The sequence below is a fragment of the Aphelocoma coerulescens genome, chromosome 1, assembly GCF_041296385.1.
Source record: "Aphelocoma coerulescens isolate FSJ_1873_10779 chromosome 1, UR_Acoe_1.0, whole genome shotgun sequence".
NCBI classification, from domain to species: domain Eukaryota; kingdom Metazoa; phylum Chordata; class Aves; order Passeriformes; family Corvidae; genus Aphelocoma; species Aphelocoma coerulescens.
The window spans coordinates 37,054,215-37,071,080 of NC_091013.1; the positions used below are offsets into that span (position 1 = coordinate 37,054,215).

At 36.5% G+C, this 16,866-nt stretch overlaps 1 long non-coding RNA gene across 1 annotated transcript; it reads left to right on the plus strand.

The window, feature by feature from the left end:
* Nucleotides 1–11,561: 11,561 nt before the first annotated feature.
* Nucleotides 11,562–14,278, plus strand: LOC138118398 (uncharacterized). Its single transcript, XR_011155112.1, has 3 exons — nt 11,562–11,647; nt 13,341–13,458; nt 13,868–14,278. It is a non-coding gene; the product is annotated as an uncharacterized lncRNA (long non-coding RNA).
* The last annotated feature ends 2,588 nt before the right edge of the window (nt 14,279–16,866 follow it).

Consider the following 16,866-nt stretch of genomic DNA (forward strand, 5'->3'; position numbering starts at 1 on the left):
AATAATACCCCTCAAAAATCACCAGGCAGCCTCATGTAGTAAAGTAATCAACCCTGCCTGTTAGTCCTTCTAGAAGGAACCAGAACCAAAAATTTATTTTCCAAAAATTGCCAAGAAATTTTTGTCTATTAATTTCATATTGGTTTCAGGGGTGAAGCTGGAGGAAATTGATTTGGTCAGTGTAGAGAACATTCTTAACCATTTATAGCTATGGCCATTTGATATTAGATCATGCGGTGCTATAAATTTAATAAAATCCCCTGAGTATAAAGCATTAGCCATCAGAAAGGGATGTTGCCACTGCCACTTCTTGATAATTTTTATGAACTCATCCTTTCAGTGATTGGTTATAAAAGTGAATTGAGAAAACATATTTTTTTCTCTGAAAGAAAGTTTCACCTTATTTTACCTCATTCACTAGAATAGAAAAATAAGAAAGTTCAAATGAAATGGAAATAAAGAATTAATGGGATAGAAGGATAGTCTCCTTCATTAAGCTCTGCAGATCAGGTTTCTATTTCCTTTTTTTTTTTTTTTCTCATTGCAACTCAAATATTTAAAATCTCTTGGAGACCACTTGAAAATAGGCTTCAGTGGAATGCTGCTCACCATCAGAGGTCAAATCATGGCAATGCCACATCAAGCATGAAAAAGGAAAAGAAGATTGAGAACAATAGCATTTCCTCAGGAGAAGCTAAAGCATTTAACCAACAAAACATTCATTGTTGTTGTTTTCAGGCAGACCAGAAAAAACTCACCTTGTCTGTCAGGTTCCAGATTGAGAGTACAGAACAGATGTTTGTCAAAATTATCTTCAAAACTAGAAAACCTTAAAAAGCAAAATCATGCCTGGAAACACAATACCTATTTTTGACTTTTGAGTATACTAACAATTCCTTAAATTAAAATGAGGAAAGATATGATAATAGGTATGATAACACATTTATTTTTAGTAAATTATCGTCATCATCTACATACTGAATGGATGCACCACTATAGTTTTCCTTTTTACACTGTAATAAGAAATCTTGACTCATTTTCCAGGAGGATTTAACTCAGAGTTTATGTTCTAGTGAGCAGCTTCTAGTTGCGTGGGAACATCCATTATATAAAGGCAAACAGGGAGTCATACCAGTTTGGACCTAGAATCTGAATCATACCAGTTAATACACTCCTATAAAGCAACAAGACTGTTTACAAAGAAGCAAACCAAGCAAGCTAAAAATAAAGAGCACCATTTCACAAATATGATCTATTTTTTTCCATGTCCCTCCCAGTTATTTTTACAATATTTTGTTCTAATGTTAGAATGTTTGAAGCCTTGATGGAAGAATCTTGATCATAGGAACATATCATTGTTGTTTTGTAGAAGCATATAATGATATAATGTCTAAGGAAAAGAAAGAAACAATTCTTATGAGAAAGATATTCATAGAACTACAGCAAAGCTTTGTGCTAGTGTCTGTGGGTAAAACCACAGAGAACAATGGAGTGGTGACTGCTTACTCCCAGGCTCAGTTTGGTACTCCAAGCTCTCCTTGTAATATGGTACAATCTTGAGGGAGCCATCCGCCCTGGTCTCCATCAAAATGGGATTGTGCCAAGTGTGGGCAATGTGTGGTTTTTTTTACATTTGACTGAATTTATGTTACTTACTGCTTACACATTGTTCATTCTTCAGTCAACTATTGCTGCTCAGTTCTGCCTAAGTATCATCCTAGAAAAAGCATGGTGTGACCTAATTTGAGTTTATAGTGTCAAAATTTGCTTTACATAGCTTAAGATAGCTATCAGATTTCACTAGAGGTGGGTAAATAACCTCAAAAAATATTTCTCTTGAGTTTAGATTCTTTTTTTCTTACAGCATAGCCATGAGGAGATAGTTTTTCACATAATTTTTAGCTCAGCAAAATGTCACATGTGGAGTTGCCAGTGATGTTTCTTCAGATAAGAAAGGGTTGAACTCATTGTAGTCATCATGGTTTGTCTAATAAATTATGTGGGAATGTCTCTGTTGCCTGAAGAGACCAGATTACCCAAGGGGCTCTGAAACATCTTCTTTGGAAGTGTCCACCATGTAAATATCCTGGACCTGTAAGTGGCCTCTTGTAGTCTATGTGAGTTGTGCACATTTGGCTTCTCCCTTTTCCTTCCCATGCTCAGTGGTGGCACTGTAGTCAGTGTGGAGAACTGGAGCGGGTGGAGAGCCACAGGCTAGCTTGGTAAGGCCTTCACTTGCCACGAAAGCAGAGGAAATGAGGACAGCCCTGTTCTGCAGTTAGTTGTGTGAAGCCAGCATGTGACCCTCCCCCAGGTCTGGCTGACAGACCAAATTCCTGCCCTGGGGACATGCTGCAGGACATGGGGACCTGGGTCCTGCTAAAGTACAAAGGCCTGATTTTTGTGAAGGGAGTATAAAAGCATCTGTATATAAATGAAAGGAAATCCCTAAAAAAATTCAGCTGGCATTTACAGAATATATTTGGCAGTATTTGTCAAACAGATTAACATTTTAGGTACTCTTATGGTCTTCTATTTTTAAATGGGAGATCCATCACATACTCCTGAAGCCCAACCCCCCTCTAACTAAAACGAATGCCAAGCCTCAAGTTTTGCAGCATGAATTCAGGAGAGTAAATGGGGAAAAAAAAAGATTTTTTAGTATCAGAATGCTAGTATTTAAATGTTGTAATTTTTTAAGTACTCATGTCAGATAGCTAATGTTTATTCCCTTCAAATAATGTCTTGGGGATTGAGAACTTTCATTGTCATTATCAAATGATTTACAGCATTCACCCAAGGGAAATGAAATACTAGTGTGATTCATCTTTGCTGAGCTAGATTATTCAGGTTTATTCTATTGCTATTTCTCAATTCATTAACATCCTGTGCATTTCTTTATTTTTTCTAATCTACGTACCCCTCCTTGCTTTTACTCTTTCCCTTCATTATCTTCATTTTCCCTCAGACTCTTCTCCTTCCCTTCTCCTCTCACACTCATACTGCTCTATGTGCCATCATCAGTAAAGTGGGAAAGAGTTGTCAGCTTGCATCTCTTATTTACAAAGCAGCAGATTCATTAATCCTACATTTACTTTGTCTCATTTTTGTCATTCATTACATTAATAATAGATGTATTTATTAGGTACCCATCATTTTAATAGAAGTTGGTCCACTGTGACAGCAATTCTAAATGGGTAATTTTTCATAAATTAAAATTCCTTGCAGCGAGTATAACTTCGTTTCAGTAAATTGCAATCCACAGACTTCCATAACAAAGTGCTAATTGTAACTTGGCTTTAAATGTTACATTTTGTATGCAAATTGGCCTGTGGGGAGTTATTATTTAGTATAACATTGTTAAGAACACTAACATTAGTTTGTAATTTGTTTGAAGTGGAATACCATTATTACTAATACATTACATATGACTTAGAGAAACAGCATTGCTTTCCCATGAAAGATAAAAATCTTTTATCAGTCAAATTTGTTGGATGTTTTTTTCTGTGCTCCGTGGGAAAACAAAGGGTGACCTGAGTCATAAAAAATGCATTGTGTTTTACATTATTTGAACAGAAGGAAAGTCAAAAGAACATGATGTAATCCTCAGGCATTAAAAGCACTGCATGGGGCCTGATCCTGCAAATGTTTGGGCAAATGAGGTAACGTTTGCAGGTGATTACTTTTTTTTTAATTCCACATGTGAAACTCTAGAATAACTTGCTCTTCCTCCAAAAATGAAACCAGAACTTCTGGAAGGGTTTGTTCTAAATCTGTGGAGTGTCTCAGTGATTTCCTTGCTGCATATTTTATTTCCTGCTTCAGTTGCTCAAAAACTGGCACTTTGATCTGACATAAAAAAGGTGCAATGTTCTGACCATCAAAGCTTCAAAGTTCTAAAAATGGTTTCATGAATACTGCCATCAGGTCTTAAGCATACTTTGATATGGTATCTCATTTTGTGTCTAATTACCATGTGTTTGACCCTTGAGGATGAAACAATATCTTCCTATGGGTATAGGAAGAGAAAAGGCAATAGAATTGGCCCCCCAACACTGGTTTTCAATGGGACCCCAGTGACAGTGGCTCCATGTTGTTCACTGAGCTCTGCCCAACATACGCGTGTAGCAAAACAGACACTCAAAGCATTGCTCTAAGTAAGGGGTGTTTACACAAACAGGGCTCTGTACAGATGCCAAATAAGAATGAATCCCCACAGAAAACTTAAATGTTTTCATGAATTCAAAAGGAGTAACCACATCATGACAGAATTCTAACGAATATCCTCATCTTTTTACAGTAGAGCTCACTGCTTTAGGAAATTGAATTTGTAGGCATTTGTGAAAGCTATTCATGCCTGTCATGGTAGAGTCTGGGATCCTTTCTGCCAAAGAGAAGAGACATGTGAGTTCAGAAGGGTAATTGATTTAAAAAATAAATCAGGACATTCACACCAGGGTTAGGAATAAAAACCTTCTTCTACATATTAGAAGATAGGACTTCCATTAATTTTACTGAAAATTACAAGCACACTCATAGCTTTTCAGCAGCTGTTGATTAATTGTTGAAGAAAAATAATGGGAGCCTGAGAGAATTTTGTTGATAGGAAGTTCACTTAGGTCAGCACATTTATTTGGAACACAGCTGGCCCCGGTAACCCTCTGCAAAACTTCAAGAACAGATCTGTCCAATGAACTCACTCTTCTGTTCTAAACCACTCAAATTGTGTCTCTTTCACTTTAGTAATGTAAGTGGACAGTTTATACATGTGTTTAAAACTTGAGGTTTCTTTTTAAAGTAATTTAATCCAATATTTACAGAGCAAAAAATGCAGGTGAGACTTAGGAATGTAGATGAAAATAATAAATTAATTCCTGCCTATGACAGTCATAATATAAACATTTAGATTGTGCCATGGTTCTTATAGAAACATTTTCAAGTTTATTTTTTATTGATGTGTAGTGCCTGACACTCATACTGTGGTAAAATCAAAATTTTTGGTTTATGGGAGCCTTTCAGTGTACTTGGGACCAGTTCAATTGGCTGTTCCTCCCCATGGCTGCCTCTGACAGATATCACCCTTGCGAAAGGCAGGGCTCCCTGGCTTGCACTGAGCTGCCAGTGTACTGGGAGTGGGAAATCAGTAGTTGCACTTTACTCTTGTTCTCCAGCACTTGACTGCCCCTGGATGGATCACCCCCACCTTTTTTGGGTAGACACTAGGGGCCTTTCTCAGTTAGGTATCATTTTCTCTTCCTTCACTGTGTGCCTGGATTCACTACAGGACACCAATTCAGGCATCCCCCATGGTATGGTAAGAGTACATGTTAATGTACCCAGTGCAGGCTGGTCAGAAAGATATATATGTTAAAAAGCATCCCTTTAAAATGAAACTGAAACCATTCTCTCATCATATGATGTATGAACAAAGTGAAAATGAGTGAGAGACACAAAGTGATCTCAGATTTCATCAGCAGACACGTATGCATACATACACATCGCCATGTGAAAGAGGATGCTTAAAAATAGTTCAGATGATAGGATATATTTCCCTTCTCAGAAACAGATTTGTGAATATTAAAAAGTTCATCCTTAGTTTTATTTTGCTCCTTGCTTTTATCTGAAAAATGAGAAAGCTGGGCCATAGTTTGGATGAATTTTTCTGACAGGTAAAGTCTGGTCCCTGGGCTGCACGCAGCATCCCTGCTCCAGGAGATCAGCATTTCAGTCAGTTCTGTCACCTGGAAACTGATGTGTGTGGAAAGACAGCAAAACTCCACGTCAAAAGAGGGAAGGATCTTCATTTTTACTGGCCATGCTCTGAAACAATAGGAGTTACTGGCCCTCTTCCCTGTTTCTTAGCAACACCAAATGGGCTCAGACTGGAAGACTGCTCACATTCAGTGTGAGTTGAAGTGCTGCTCACATTCAGCACAACAGTTGTGAGTTGAAGGAGCAAGACATGAGTTCCTGATTTTTTTTCCTAATTCCATTGTTCTTGGTTCAAACTTGTAAAAATATATGGCTAGTCCCACAGGAGCTGTCAAGTGATCCATACCTAAGGTGTCCCTAGAAGCTATGTTGAACCTTTTCTAAGTGGTAAAACAGCAAGGAAAATCTCTGTCAGGAGAGCTTTACTTCGGATGGCAAGAAGGGATACAAGAACAGGATGAAGATTAGGACTACAAAGACAAGCAATTGTAGGTTAGAGTAGGGAGGGCAGAAAAAAACAATATAGGCTGCTTTCAAAAGAGAAAAACAAAATAACAAGGTAAAGAAGACACAAATTGCCATGAAGTAAATAGGCAGGAACCCTCTGTAGAGTGCTCTTCTCTAAAAATACTTTGGAAAGCAGTAGATAAAATACAAAAAATTATCTACATGCTGTATGGGCATGTAGATATCTCAAGTCAGAACTCTTCATTACTGTTAGAGCCAGCAGCCCCTCATCACCGTTAATCAGAGCTATAATCTTTCAATCGATGTGGGTATCTAGTAATAGACATGGCTCTCCAGGACTTCGTTTTTCTCCCCTTGAAAGGAAACAGCAGTTTCTTTATTATCTCTCTCCTTATTCCCTTCAGTGGACTCTGAATACAGGAAAATGAAAGCTATGATCATGTATATGTGTAAGTGCATGGAGAAAAAGTTTCTTAACAAAAACTAGATTTCATTTTGCAGGATAGAGGATGAAATATTTGCAAGACATCACTGATTTATGATAGATCAGAATATTGTCTTTGATACTTTGCCCTAACTATATATACAAAATATGTGTACAGATCTTCTGGTTTTGACCATCTACAGCATACTGGTGTGGGGCTTTTTGGACTTTAGGGTCAACACACAAGGTGTACACACTTGATTTATTTCCTATTTAAATAGTTTTTTTTTTAATTTGCAGACTTGGACAGGCAATGCAACTCTGATTAAGTTGCCTGATACCCCCCCTATCTGGGTGAAAAAGATCTCTTTTTTAGCTTTTCAGAGAAAACCCTGAGTTTTAGGGACTGATGAGTCTTCACTAAAGTGCTAGGAAAGCATTTTCTTCCACACTAGTCCAATCTGTCTCCTGCAGAACACATCATAATAGGATGAAAATTGCCTCTTACCTGTTGACCAGCTGAAAATTGCATCTTTAGCTGCTTTCTCATGGAAGCTTCAGTGGCTTCCTCCTCTTTAGCAGCTAATTGAAATTCTTAGAAGAAATAAACCCCTCTTGAGTAGTCTGCAGAATGCCTAATAAGGTATTACATGGTCCCCTCTTTTAGCATTCAATCATCAACTCCACTTCTCTGACTTTTACAGCAATCAGACTCTGGTGAATGAAGTTGTAGGACACAAGTGAGTATGCTGAGGGAGTCTTGGTAATTTAGGAGAGATTGTTCTGCTTATTCCTGTGAGATGCTTGTGTTGTACTGGGCATTTAGTGAGTATGCTTTTATTGAGGGAAAGACCTATAATTGTCATTCAACTATCAAAAATTGGGGAAAGTCTGTCTCCAAATTTTTTTAGATAATATATAAAACCATTTTGATCTAGTTTATAATTTTAGTCAAAAATTGATTTTTCTAGCAGCCAAGAGGAAGAATATGACATAGATGGTCATGAATATTTTTGTTTGTTTGAAATACTCTGATTGCCATTTGTTTCCCAGTGCAGAGTTAAGGAGTGCAGAGAAGATACGTTTAATTGCAAGCTACCAGAGGTCTGTTGCTCAGGAGTCACAGGGATATCTTTTGTATTCATGCATTCTGACAATGACTCTGTCCATTTTACACATTCTAGAAGAGCAAGATATCAAAGAGAGATGGCTGAGGAAGGCTGGAATATATTAAAGTTGCAAGTTCAAGTGCAAAATATTTGAACTTCCTTTCAAAAGTTTTTGCCTCTTATTGCTCAGAGTTATTGCTTGCTTAAGGGTATGCTTGAGCTCTGAGCTTCATAAAGGCAGTTGTAAGGCTCTGTACATTCGTTCCATAAGTTATTTTGGTAACCTATATGTATGCTCAGGGGGGTCCCATATTTCAAAATAAAGGGCATTGTGAGAAGTAATGACAAACTTTACATTGTTGAGCTGCCTAGAATCATGTTACAGGGAAAAACTAAGAATTTGATGATGCTCCAGGCTGGCCCATTGTGTTTCTACACTATTCTGTTTCACCCTTTTTCCTTAACTGCACAATATGGACACAGTAGGAGAAAGATACAGAAAAGGGAATGGTACAAGACTACAACTTTAGTCATACTTTTTCAGATCGTTCTCAGTTGTTACCTAAAGATGTGAACCTTAATGACTTGGCAGCTAGAACCAAACTCACTTTCCAATCCACAGGGTACCAAGAAATTACAGTTGCAATTGGAATTGTATCTGTAAAATCCTGTTATCTTCAAAGAGAAGTAGGGAACGTGTGTAACCATAACTGTAAATTTCCATGAACACATCAATAATAATTTTTGCAAAGTTTTTGAGTGTATCCTCCTCTGGTCTCCTTCATTATGCTTAACTCACCTTCTATATAAATCGTAATTTAGCAACAGCATTGAAAATAAAAAATTTTATTTATGCATAAAAATAGAAATGTTCCATGATGTTGGTCTCTGAATAGCACTGTTCTCTTATTTTGTATTCTCTTCTTTTTCCCCTCACTGTTAGGGCCTGACAGTCCTTGTCCTGTAATACACATGGAACACTTGGGTGGTCACAAAACTGTTCATCCTCATCAAGAGCTCCTTAGGTTCCTTCATCTTTAACTTCCTGCTGTGCTGGTTGTTTACTCTGAAATACATGCACCTTGCCTGGGTGGTCAGAAAGGACTTATAGAATCACAGAATCATAAAATGGTTTGGGTTGGAAGGGACCTTAAAGACCATCTAGTTTCAATCCCTCTGCAGGGACACCTTCCTCTAGACCAGGTTGCTCAAAGCCCCATTGAATCTGGCCTTGAACACTTCCAGGGATGGGGCATCCATGACTTCTCTGGGCAACCTGTGCCAGTGCCTAACCACCCTCACAAGAAAGAACTTCTTCCTAACATCTAATCTAAACCTACCTTCTTTCATTTTGAAGTCATTTCCCCTTACATGACCTTGTAAAAAGTTTCTATCTTTCTTGTAGGCTTCCTTCAGGTACTAGAAGTAATCTCCAGGATAAATCTTCAAGACCTTCAACAACAACTATGAATAAAGGGGAGTAATTATACCACGGGGCATATAAACATTCTTATTTCAGCGACAGGACAGTCAGTGTACATCTGACTGACAATTTCTTTGTATTAAATATTTGCTGTTAAATTATTTTTGATATAATATATTGTCAAATCACTTAATATTTAGGAAAGAAAAATATTAGAATACTAAGATTTGACATATAAAACATAATTGCATTGCTAAGGGAAATGCTGCATTTATATGGGGCAGAGTGCATGTATTCTGTGGTGGTGAGAGCTCAGTAAGACCAATGTATGGTCTTCCTGCTATATCACAAATTTTTCAAAAATCTTGATCCAAGTACTAAGCAGAACTAATCATCACTCTTGAGCCATCAGCACTGCTCTGATGACTCACTTTGAGGTTCACAAAAATATGTAAGGAATATACACTCTTCCTATCACTAAAGAGTTAAAAGTATTACCTCTGAAGGACTCCAATGTGTGTCTATTGGTACTGTGTGACCTTGCAGGGATTTCCATGTTTCTTTCTCTCAAAGATGACTGTTTCATTTCCATTACAAAGTTATATTCATTCCATAGCTCAAAATTTCTTCCATAATCAACACATTTTTAATTTCAATGTTTGTCAAAAAAAAAAACCAACTGATTTTTTTTCCCAGACAATGACCCTATTCTATCAAGTAAATATGTAAGGAAGCTCATAACAACACTGCTGTTACATGGAATATTAGGCAGAATTAGATTTAAATGCCTAAAGGATAACACAATCTCCAAAGCCGAGGCAAAGCTTCGTGATGGTGCTCTTCATGGTTTGCAAAATGCATACTATTTCCCTAAGGAAATGTATGAGATGTAAAGGAGAGTTTCCTAGCACTGTATACTTCTGACTATTTGTATCAGCATATTACCACATCCATGGTAATAACTCAGATAATCACTGTTCTCTGGGTGTTATATCTTGCCCTCTGCACAGAGTGCAGGGTTACAAGAGATGGTTACATTTGAGAGATAATAGTGTTTTCTTAGACAACTGGCGACCACCATGCACACTTACATCTAGAAGTACAGTGAAAAGGTGATAAACTGACTCTTCTAAATAGGTCACCTCAAAACTAATTTCTAGGGAAGAAAAGAAAACACTTTGCCTTCTGCAAATGACTAATATTTTGCCAAATCAAAACTCTTTACTCAAACTCTTTACTCAAGTAATTTCAGTAATGCAATTGTTCAGAAGTCCCTCACCTATATTTTATTAATAACAAAAATATACTTTTTTTCAAGTCCCTTTATTGTTAGGTAAGAGCAAAAGTATTCTCTTCAAATTTTCTAGAAGTAGAAACAGGTGGAAGATATTAACATTTATAAATGGAGACATTGAGTTTTCCAGTGCTCACTAACACAAGGTTTGCCAGTGGTACTGTAGTACTGATAAACTTCCACACCCAGTAAATCTTTCTGCCTCTGTACTTTCCATTGTCTTTCTAGCTATGCACAACATCCTCTTTTTATGGTCTGTTTAGTAGTGTGTGGGAGAAGTTGTTTAACTCTACTTTCCCAGGAATTCGTGAATTATCTATGAAAAAGCAAGGTCTTTGAGGTTTTAAACATTTTTTGTTGTTGTTTCTGTTGTTTTTCTTTCCTTTTTGCTTCTTGGTTTGTTTTAAATCCCTGTGTGAATTAAGGAGGGTTTGTTTACCCTTTACATAATTAAGCTTGTGTGCAGGGGCAAAAGGGAACCATCAATTTCCTTGTTCCTCCTTCTTCAGTCTGTAGCTGCTGCTTCATCGTTGCAGGCTTCAGTCTGGTGACACTGGTCCTCACCAGCCCTGCTCTGACTTTTCTTTTAGAACGAGATTAATCAGCGCAGAGGGTCAGAGCAAGTCACTTGAGAAAAGCACTCTCAGGAACTGGAATGCACTTGTGGGAGGCTCCCACTACGTTAGCCATGAGGGGAAAGAAACTTTATTTGGTAATTCTTGCATTCATCTAACGGGTACTTTTTGATGTAAGAACATCAAAATGTATCTCTAAATTAGTGTCATCCACATTCAGAGCAGAGTAAGGCAGTGTGCAAATTGCTGCACTATCTTTCTCTCACAGGTTTATATCTACCTCATTACCTCCCTTTTCCCCTTCTAATTAAAACATGTGAGACATTTTAAAACAGTCTATTTATAACATGACAAAGTTGCTTTCAAAGTAATTTTCTTTTATTTAGTGTTTGATCCCTGATTTCATGCATTTTTCCTCCATCTGGCAGTTGTCACTAAGGCAGATGGCCACCAGCTGGGAGGGCAATGTAAGTATCTCCCTCTAGATCTGCTGCCAGAGCTGCTCAGTAAATGCAATGTGAAGGAAAACTGTGTCAGTCTATTACCCATGCAATGAGCTCACTTACTGACTTGTCAGCACAGGTTCTGATGATGAAATTCCACTCTCAAGCTGGAAGCTAGGAGAGGCCTTTATTTATTGGGGTAAGAGATATTTTTTCTTTTTTTTTCTTTTTTTTTAATTAAAAAAAAAAAAATTATTTAATTCCCTTTGGCTTCTCCTGTGTCTTCAGCCCCTCTCTAGGCCTTCAACTCTGAATGCCACATCTGCTGCTACTGGTTTTGTAAATAAACACTTGGGCAGGTTTCCTATGTCTTCATGTTTAACCAATGATATGTCTATAAATAGGCCTGAATAAAAAGAAACCTAAATTTCCAGTGTCCTTAGCAAAGTTAATGAGACCTGAGTGAGTTTGCTGCCTTAGTAAGCTCAGTCTACTCTAATTAGCACACTAATTTGGAAGCAAAAGGTAGATATATCACTTAAAATGTGTAATGAAAAAACATGGAAGGAGTCACCATGGTAGGTGATTTGGTCTGGCTAAGCAGAAAGGGATGCATCTAAAGAAAGTAGAAACCTCACAGGTCAAGACTTTCCTTTAATTCTATTTTTGCTTCACTGCAAAAGAAAACTGCATTTTTTCTAATTTTCTAATATATGGGTCACTAATAACAGTAGGGAGTGGGAACACACCAAAACTTCCATCCTCCAGGAAATAACTGCACAAGGGGTACTTGAAAAAAGAGTAACAACTGCAGGTGTCAAAGATCCCTGAAGAACTGAGGAGCAGGAATTTCCCAAACTTATACAGGTGCTTGGAATAGGCATAAAATCTTAACGATAAAGCTGATAACAAGCAGGTTCTTTCTATTTAACAAAATTTTTCAAGTTATCAGCAATTTCTGCCATGTTGTAAACATGTATACGTTATGTGTAAAACAAAACTGGGAGACTTTGAAATTATACATTTTCATTTTACCATAGTTTTATATTTAAATATAACTTACCTAGCTTTGACTGCAAAAATAAGCTTAAATAAGAAGAACATAAGGGATCTATTGTTATTTCATTGGAGAGCATTTGTAGAAAACATGTGAACATTTTTAGTGGCTTATTTAAAACCAAACCGAAACCCAAAGACTTTCCAGGAAATATTTCAGTTTTTTAAAATCAGCATTTCGAATCATCAGTTTCAGCTAAAAGTTTTACTAGCATAGTAAATATTGTTCAGAGAACTGTTATAACAGGCATACAAAATATTCACATGTGCCAGGATATGTAAGGATGAGTGTCTATAGATATGAGAACCTTTTTCCCTAGGGTAATCAAAGCCTAACACTGATAGGCAAAGAGCCCTGGGAATCAAACTCACTCCAGCACTTATGAATAATACTTTAAATATCTAGATCTTTTCCAATTTCAGTGAAAAATTTCTCCACCCTATCATTAAAGTGAAATAAGTAAATACGGTTTTAAGTTACATACCACTCATTAGTTACATACCACCCATTAGCCACTAGACTAAAGATCATTTGGTTAAGTGCCTGAGGATATAAAGGAAAACTTAAGGTTTCAGGTAACTTTGCATATATTAATTACTGAAATGTGTTTGAATCTCTGAGCCACTAAATATACATTTTACAACATTTTCCAGGAGTGGGTATGCTTTGTTCTGTGTTTACTTTGGCTCACACTAAAGCAAAAAAACTCCACAGCCAGTTTTCTCTGATCTCATCTATAAAAATAGTTCTTTTCCTTGTATGAGTACCCTTTTGATATTCAAGCTTCTTATAAGTTTAAACAAAGATATATTTTTCTTTTCTTCATTTTCATCAGACTATGGAAATAACAACTCCCTCAGCTTTTCCTTGCCTATAAAATAATTGTTGAGAAGAAAATAAGTGCATAGCTCAAAGAAGATTGCTCAACAGACTTGCACAGTAGAAGGGTTAAGGTAATAAATATGTAATCTATGGAGTAATTAATGATTTCAAGATAAATCGTTCTCTAACTAAAGTACATTGACTTAAAATATGGTAGAAGATGGGCTTCCAGTTTTCTGCACTTCCAGTTTAGTACTGCAAATAAATTTCAGTATTTCTCATTATATCTCACATTTCCAGCATTCCAGTGACCGTTTCTGGGTTGCACTTTTGTTTAGATTTAATTTCAATTATTGTGATGCATATGCTTTTAGAAACTCACTTTGTTTCTTCACATCTCGTACCAGCATTATTTTTTGGACTGGAGTTCTTAAAATTAAACATTTTGCAAGTGTATTTGGCCAGCTGCCTTTGCTTTTCATATGTAAACACAGAGCTGTGAGCATGCTATACCTTTTCTTATGCTTTTTTGTTCTTCAGAACAAAGTGCAATGGCTCTTACATTAAGGAACCTATGACTCTGCATTGTAGAATTACTCTGCTGATTAAAGGAGCCAGGATAAATTTACAGTGGAGGAAGTAGCAATGTAATTTACAAAGGAAAGTGGATTAATTCCAGCTAAGAGGTCTACACACTGTAACTGAGAATGTTTGAAGATGGTTAAAGCATCAAAAGACACTGGTATAATGACATTCTGCCTGTCAGCCAAAGGGTGGTTACACCGATGTTTTACTGAAAGTTGCCAAAATAAATATCAAGCTGTGTAGTTTGTGGGCTTTGGTATTTCTAGAACAAAGAAATCTCAAACTTTGTGGATAGGTCATGGTACTTGGGGAAGAAAGCAATGATTGTTTAAAGGCCTAATTTGCTATCACTCTTTGGAAATAGCAACTTTTTTTTTTTTTAAATTAAGACACTGAACATGTAGAAATGTCAATAGATGAAGATTGACGGCAGGCTTTCCAAGTGTCCAATGTGATAACCCTCTACCTACCAAGTACCTGCAAATATGGGTGCATCACAGGAAAAGCAAAAGAGGAGCTTGAATTTTTCTTCCAGTTTTCAATTATTGTCATAAACTATGGGAGATCTATGGAGAAAATTGGAAAAGGGGACTGTTGGCCAGCATCAACATAACACAGCATGCATAATCTTCCTCACCAAATAGCTAAGAAAATTTTTGATTCTTGGGGAACTCAAGACTTTTATTCAAAATTTCTTGATTCAGAATTTTCAAGATTGCAAAGTGAATAAGTTTGTATTTTCTACTCATTGAAGATAGCAGAGTGTGCTAGCAGTACTTTGAAGGTAGCAATTCTTAGTTCTCTGCTTTACATTCTCAAAGTTGTTATTAAAATTTATTTATTCTATGTCACAGTAGGAGGTGTTACAGGAGGTGTTACTGTTGTCTATAAAATTAGGAGAACTCAAAAAATGCAAAATCCAAATGTACTGGAAAAAGTTGTTGAAAATGTTTCCTCAACTAACACTATCCACTCACATTGACTGGTCACATTTGTGTAAGGCATCATTTGCAACAACCAAAAGTTCACAAAAAAAATAAAACATCATTTTAAGATTTGTCAGGAACAAATGTATCGGAGTTTTTCTTCCCTGGTTGTAAAATGGTTTACAGGTTTCCTTGCAATACCTCTCTAGCAGTTGTGAGGAATCTAATAAGGTTAGTCCTAGCACCTGCTCTAGCAGGGGTGGGGTAAGTTTCATTTTAGAATTATGGCAAAGGTGCAAGAGGGAAAACCATCAGAGAATTTCAAAGAGGGTAAAACAGCTTCTGCAGCATCTATTGCTAGCTGAAGCTTAGTTTCTGCAGTAAATTTAGGAAGCTATAGCCACCTTAACTTTTGAGAGTTAAAGTGAGTTAAAGACTTTTAATGTTTAAAAAAACCCTGAAGAAATGTTGGTTTTGCTGATTTTTTTCTACTGTGGAGATTAAGCTATACATGGTTTTTAGAGAGTGGTTTTGGAAAAATGAGCTCACCCTTTATTTTAATTTAGGATCTACAGCCCTTAAACTTTTGTAAACTATAGATACAGGAAGCTGTGTGCAGGGCCTGCTTCTGGCTGACAGCATTTGAGTGTCTTCACTGAGCCTGTAAGGCAACTCTTTTGTCAGTTAGATGAACAATACATGGAATTCAAGAAAGGGTTGGCTGATAAAGCTAATGCTGCTCTGTGACTGTAATTGCTGGTAGTTAATGTGTGTAAAAGTCACATCATCAGGAAATGATCATATGAAAACGCAGACTCTATCAAGATGAAAAATTGCTGCTGCCTTCTCCTGTATTGTTGTTCTGCAACCTGGTTTCTAAAAAGGTTTTTCAGGAAGTGAAAAGAAAACACATTTGTGAAATCAAATCTATTATTGTGGGCAGTAAATAATTTTATTTAAATGTCTTTCCTCAGAACTTCTTGTTCTCTGTTTATTTTCAATGTGTCTTTGCTCCAGGCACAGAAATGCCTGAACTAAGATGGAAATGTTCTCTCTATTCACTGTATTTATTTTCTGTTTAAAACAGAATTTTTTCACAGAACGAAAACATATTGAAGACTTTCACTGATTTACTTGGATATATTTCATTGTTAGTGGTGTTAAATGGGAGAAAGTTTTGGAGATATCAACGTTAGGAAAAATGATTAATTATTTTCCTATCCTTTATAATGAAGATGAAGGTGTTCAAACTTGAATATCTATCAGAATTGGAAAACAATATTCTAGTTCTACAACACTCTAGAGATTGATTTTCATTTCTTATAATGGATTTTCTGCACAATTTTGAGTCTGTCATCTACTTATGAACTCTGTTCCTGACTCTGAAATCAATCCCTAAGTCAAACACAGGTTTTAACTGAAAAAATACTATCAACAACAGCTGCATCACAAAACACACATAAGATCAGGGGTTGTAGCACTCTTAACTTCCCAGATCTTCTCTTAAATCCGTGACTGAGTGGTTAGAAAAGATGCTGCTGGAGTGCATGCATACAGTATATACATACAGTTTCAAGCAAACTAATTCACTCATCAAAAGAGAAATCTTCTGTCCCTTCAAAGATAAAAGCAGGTGAGAATGTGCAATTATTTGGAGAAGTGGTACTAAAATCCAGTGTAAGATTACAGATGTGATGTAAATTTGCATATACTTCCATGTTAAATACTTGTGTGAAATAACCTTGCTCTTGGTTTTTGAAGATTTTATAAGATTCAATAAGTCTAAATGAGCAAAGACTTGGTTTAGTTGTTTTGTTGTTTTTTTTTAAATTAACTGTTATTATGAGTATTTTGCAAACTTCTTAATTATCATTGCAAATAGACATGTCTGCCTATTTTGGTAGAAGGTTCACTATGTCTCTGTGACAGAACCACAGAATTGGTTGAACTGCTGAATTGTTTTCTTGCACTTTGATATTTCTTATCTTTTCTTTCATCACCCTTTCTTGCAAATAAAGCCATACCATT